Here is a 6,021-nt window from a genome sequence, read left to right as displayed (position 1 = left end):
AGCTGTGGAGCTTAAAGAAGTTCATTTCCATGATTGCTGTTTGTGGTTACAGCATGTTCCAGACCACAGGCCCTTGGTCTTGGGGAGCTTACAGGCTGAGCAGAAAGATTAAACACAACAACTAGGGCCTATTGTGAAGGGTGGGGAATAAAAAGTTCACTGAGACTGTATGATCTTGGGGAAAGTTACTAATACTTCAGGTGTATTCTCTCTGTAACAGAGAAATCATAAGATTTCTATAGGGATTGTGGTCGGGTATCTATGAAGCCCAGAGCTGGTCCTCTGTAAAGACCATGATTACTTCTATCTATAAATGAACAACCCTCTGCCGGCAACTTCATCTGCATCATCTCTGATCTATGTCCTAAAACCAAGTGACTCGCCTGTGCCTATGTGTGATCAGAGTACCACACTCAAGCTCACTACAATCAGAACTCAAAACAGACTAGACACAACAGGTCTACTTACTGCATTTATGGGGAGAGGGCAGACAAACTTGGCTTCAGACACAAGCTCCAGCACCTAACAGGGAACTCTGACATCTGCCAAGTCAGTTCCCCTCTCTGAACCCTAGTTTACTCACATATAGAATGAGGACAACAGCAGACAGATGTTGAGAGAATGTACTAATGTGAGTGAAAGCAAAACTTGGGTTTTAATTTTGAGACACGGTCTCATGTGGCTCAGGCTTGTCTCAACTCACTGTGTAGCTAAGGATGACCTTGAATTCCTGATCTTCCTGCCTCCTCCACCTCCCAAGTGCTGGGATTTACAGATAAGGGCCACAATGCCAGAACTCCAACTTAACTCATTTAGGTACTTGAAAATATAACCAAAATTCATGGACAAAGTGGAATTTGGGGGCTGCAACTCTTTTCACTATTTTGTCATGTATTTCTTTTCTTTTTTCTTTTTGAGACAGGGTTTTTTTATGTGGCCCTGACAGTCCTGGAACTCACTCTGTAGACCAGCCTGGCCTAGAACTCAGAGATCCACCTGCCTCTGCTTCCTGAGTGCTGGGATTAAAGGTGTGCACCACCACTGCCCTAACACTTTTCAAAATGAAAATTACAGTTCTGAATCAAAGAGGGTGTCTTTATGTAGCCTAGGTTGCTAGCCTATGTATTTCTAACCCCTGGACTCTTATGATTTCCTGTAATTAATAGAAAATTTCCCAGTGACTACTGAAGAATAATTTCCTTCTGGAGAGAGAACCAAGGGTGTCAGGTCCCCTGGAACCAGAGTTACAGACAGTTGCGGGCTGCCTTGTGGGTTCTGGGAATTGAATCTGGGTCTTTTGGAAGAGCAGCCAGGGCTCTTAACCACTGAGACATCTCTCCAACCTTATATTCCTGAATTCTTGCAGGAATGTTTGAGTTCTTTTTTTTTTTTTTTGAACCTGTCCTGAATTCGATCTGTAGACCAGGCTGGCCTCAAACTCAGAGATCTGCCTCCTCTGCCTCCTCATATCCAGGTTTTTGACTCCCGTTTTAAAAACAGAACTCAAAGCCGGGTTGTGGTGGCGTACACCTTTAATCCCAGCATGAGGAGGCAGAGGCAGGCGGATCTCTGTGAGTTCGAGCGAGATCCAGGACAGACATCAAAACTACACAGAGAAACCTTGTCTCAAAACCGCCCCCCCCCCCCCCCCCCCCCCGTCCCCCCAAAAGCTATTATTAGGTGTTTGTTTTGTGTTTCCAGACTGGGTTTCTCTGCGAGGCAGTCTTGGCCTGCCTCTGCCTCCGCGCTGGGATCAAAGCTGTGTGCCGTCGCTGTCTGGCTCAAGAACTGTTCTTGGCACTGAGATTTTTTTTTTTTTTTTTTTTTTTTTTGACACAGATTATTTAAACAAAGCTAAAAAAAAAAAAATTAAAAAAACGCAACACAAAAAACCCTTCCTGCCCCCATGTGGGACTCACACATTTGATTAATTCAGTAGGCTGTTTTCCAGGCTAGGCACCACGTTTTTTGTTTCCTTTGGGATTTGGGGCAAGTAACTCGTGCAAGCTTTGCACTCCTCAGTCTTACAAGAATTAAAGAGGGAAAAAAAAGGGCGCCCAGTATTTGTACAGAATTTAGCATAAGAAATGATTGAATATTTGTTTCTTTTCTTCCAAGACGGAGAATTGGGGGTGTGAAATCTGTTTCACACGTCTAGGCCAGGTCTTCACTAGCCCTGGAAAGTCGGCAACAGTTATCCTAACTTTAACTGAAGATACTGGCAGGGTGCTTTACAGGGAAGGAATGGGAGCCAGGGAATACCTAGTCTAAGTAATCTTCCCTGGGAAAATCTTCATCTGGTTTCCTGGAGGTGAAGAGCTGGAGAGGAGGAGCATTCGGTTTCACTAAAACTACAAATCCCAGCACGCCCCACGGCAGACAGCTACGGGTCCCAGCAGGTTTCGTCAACAGGACCCCCACCCCCACCCCACCCCACCCCCCCCCACCCCACCCCCACCCCACCCCCACCCCCACCCCCACCCCCACCCCTACCCCCACCCCCGAGTTCTCTTAGAGACCCGGTGTTCCGTCTGAGAGGGCGCGGGGCGTGTCACCGCGCGGAAAGAAGCGAGTTAGGCTTCGACGTCGCTGCGCAGACGCCACTCACGGGTCGGACGTGACGTAAGGAGGGTTCCGGCTTCGGCCTCCGCCGCTGCCTCCGGCACTACAGCTGCTGCTGCTGCCGTCGTCGCGTCTCGTTCTTCCTAAAATGGCGCCGCTAGATCTGGACAAGTATGTGGAGATAGCGCGGCAGTGCAAGTACCTTCCCGAGAACGACCTGAAGGTGAGCCGGGCCGGAGGCCGTCCTGTTTGCGAGGCAAGCCCCTTCCGGCTTTAGGGCGCCAGCCAGTCTGCCCTCCTCCCTCGGCCGGACCCCTACCAGGCACCGGTCTTGGCGCGGCGGAGGGGCTCCGCGGTGTAAGGCGACCGGGTCCGACGCGGCGAGACGCCGAGAACCAGGGCAGCCCGAGTTCCCTGAATGCTGGAGCGGCTCCCTGAGGGGAGATCCCAGGGATGTGCGACCCCCTGGCTCCCTGAGGACTCCGAGCCCTAGCAGCTTTGCATAAAGACTCACTCTTACACGCTGGGTTTCCCGGAGACGGAGCCCGGCCGAGCCCCAGCGGGCAGTGCTCTGGGGATGGGGTCCTCCCAGCAGAGGTGACAGGAGCTGCTGTCTGCTCCAGGGACGCGGGTGGCCGCAGTGTGTTTTAAGGCCCTGAGAGGTGGGAAGCCGGTGGGCGGGATCGATGTGACAGTAATAGGAGTGTGTCAAGTCGCCTCTGCTTCACCACTCCCCTAAATTGCTTCTTAGGCGTGTTAGCGTTCTTCTGATGATTCGGATGTGGGTCCCAGTTCTTAGTACGTTGTTGAGCTATTTAAGTGAAGAAGCGATCGCTTATCAAGAAGTTCAAATGCTTTTATGATCAGCGAGCTATTCCTGTATTCCCAAAGTGTCGTATTCTTGGTTTTCCAAGGAAGTCTCAGTTCAAGTTAAGAGCGTTAAAGGAATGAATGTAAAGGAGGCAGGCCGTTCGTGTACCACTGTCTTTAAACGTATTTTGCTTTTGCTAAAGCTAGTGCTTAGGTCCCCGTTGGTGTTTATCCGATGGTTGCTAGTGTCTCCTCCTGCCCCGCAGACATCGTTTAAATCTCTGTGTAGCCCTGCCTGTCCTGGAACTCACTCTGTAGACCAGACTGGCCTCGAACTCACAGATCCACCTGCCTGGCTCCCGAGTGCTGGCATTAAAGGCGTGCGCCACCACCGCCTGAACTGTCTATTTTACTCCATTAACTTTGATTTATTATGTAGTGCATAAACTCTTGGTCATTTGAATTCTTTTTGTTGCAGTTTTTATAATTTAAGCTATGGGCTTACCGCTATTTTTTCAAGAAAAAATTAAATTTTTGTTGGTGAATTTTATTTCTGTTAAGATTTTGCTGTTTTCCTCTCTCATTTGATACATGAAGTTATTTCCTGCATCTTCTTTCTGCTTGGTAATTTTTGTTTTCTTTCTGAGATAGGATCTTAAGATATTTCTTGCTGGGAATGGAGAGATATCTCAGTGGTTAGAGCACTGGCTGCTCTTTCAGAGGACCTGGAATGGAAGTTCTGTTTCCAGCAAGGGCATGGCGGTTTGTAACCTTCTGTAACTCCAGTTCCAAGGGATGTGATGCCCTCTTCTGGCCTTTACAGGCACCAGGCACAGACACGCATGCAGGCAAAACAGTCATACATATAAAATAAATCTTTTTGTTTGTTTTCGAGACATGGTTTCTCTTGTGTAGCCCTGACTGTCCTGGAACTTGTTTGGTAGACCAAACTGTCCTCGAACTCAGAGATCCAAAAGAGTGCTGGGATTAAAGGCGTGTGCCATCACTGCCCAGCAAAAAAATAAATCTCAACTGTTTATTTTTGGTTTTTCAAGACAGAGTTTCTCTGTGTAACAGCCCTACCTGTCCTGGAAAACACTAGCGCTGTAGATCCGTCTGCCTCCGGAGAGGCTGGCATTAAAAATGTGGGCTACCACTGCCTGGCCCTATTTATTTTAATGTGCATTGGTGTTTTGCCTGCATGTATGTGTGTGAGGGTGTCAGATCTTGGAGCTAAAGACAGTTGTGAGTTGCCATGTGTGTGCTGGGAATTGAACCTGAGCCTTCTGGAAGAGCAGTCAGTTCTCTCAACCTCTGAGCCATCTCTGCAGCCCATAAGATTATTTTAAATTAGTGTGTGTGTGTAGGGATATGTGCACATGGTGCCCTTGGAGGCCAGAGGCACCAGGTCACCCTGGAGCTGGAGTTACAGGCAGTTGTGAGCCACCAGATGTAGGTGATGGAAACTGAACTCAGGTCATCTTTACAGTCTTAATTAAATGCTGACCCATCTCTCCAGCTTTTCTTTTTCTTTTTGATACAGCATATCATGTAGCCCATGCTGGCCTGACTCTCCTGCTTCCATTGGACCTCAGTCTTTTTTGCAAGAGCATTAAACTCTTAACTGCTGAGCCACTCTAGCTCCTGCTGTGTGCTTGTTTTAATTGTTTTGGTTTATCAAAACAAGGTTTCTTTGTGTAGCTCTGGCTGTCCTTGAACTTACATCCACTGTGTGTGTTTGGGGAGAGGGTAGGGCATATGCACATATACGCCCTCAGAGGCGAGAGGCATTAGAGCTTTCTGGAGCTGCAGTTACAGGCAGCTGTAAACAGCCTGACATGGGTGCTGGAAATAGAACTCAGGTCCTCTGCAAGAGCAGTATGTGCCCTTAACCACTGAGTCATTTCTCCAGCCTATACAGAAAAAAATTAGAATTTTTTTCTTAGTAGTTAACCAGAAAATTAGGGGGAGAGGGGAAATCAAGGATTTTTTTGCTGTTGTTGTTTTGGAAATAGTTTTTATCATAATAATTTGTTTGTGCTGTCAGTCTCTATTTTCTTTTATGTGCATTGGTGTTTTCCTGCATGTATATCTGTATTGATGGTGTCACATCACCTAGAACTAGAGTTACAGACAGTTGTGAGCTGTCACGTGGGTGCTGGGAACTGAACCCGGGTCCTCTGGAAGAGCAGCCAGTGCTCTTAACCAGTTGCTCAGCCATCTCTCTCCAGCCCCTCTAGTATATTTTCTATCTCAAAACAGATGTTTATGTGTCTCCATTTGTGTATTTGTGTGTATACACCTGTATACTTAAAGTGTGTGTGCATGTGTGTATTCATGTGTGTACAGTGTATAAAAGCCTGGGAGGATCTTAGCTGACCTGATTACACATCTGAGGAAACTGGGTTAGAGAAAGCACATGACTGACATGATGACAGTCACCAATCTTCCAGCTCAGGGTTTATCACCCCAGAGCATCTCTGTGCTACTAACTAGGTGGGGGACCAGCTTTCCCTACGTGTAAACTAAAAGTTCAGGAAACCCTCACATCTTCACCATAGCCAATCCCCTCTATGCCGAGAACTATTGTTTACAATGAGGTGTGAACAGTCGACAGCAGACTCATATCTGCTTTGTAGAACGGTGTCT

This window comes from Onychomys torridus, chromosome 4 (assembly GCF_903995425.1).
Source record: "Onychomys torridus chromosome 4, mOncTor1.1, whole genome shotgun sequence".
In the NCBI taxonomy this organism is placed as follows: Eukaryota; Metazoa; Chordata; class Mammalia; order Rodentia; family Cricetidae; genus Onychomys; species Onychomys torridus.
Note: the sequence above shows the minus strand (reverse complement) of the source record.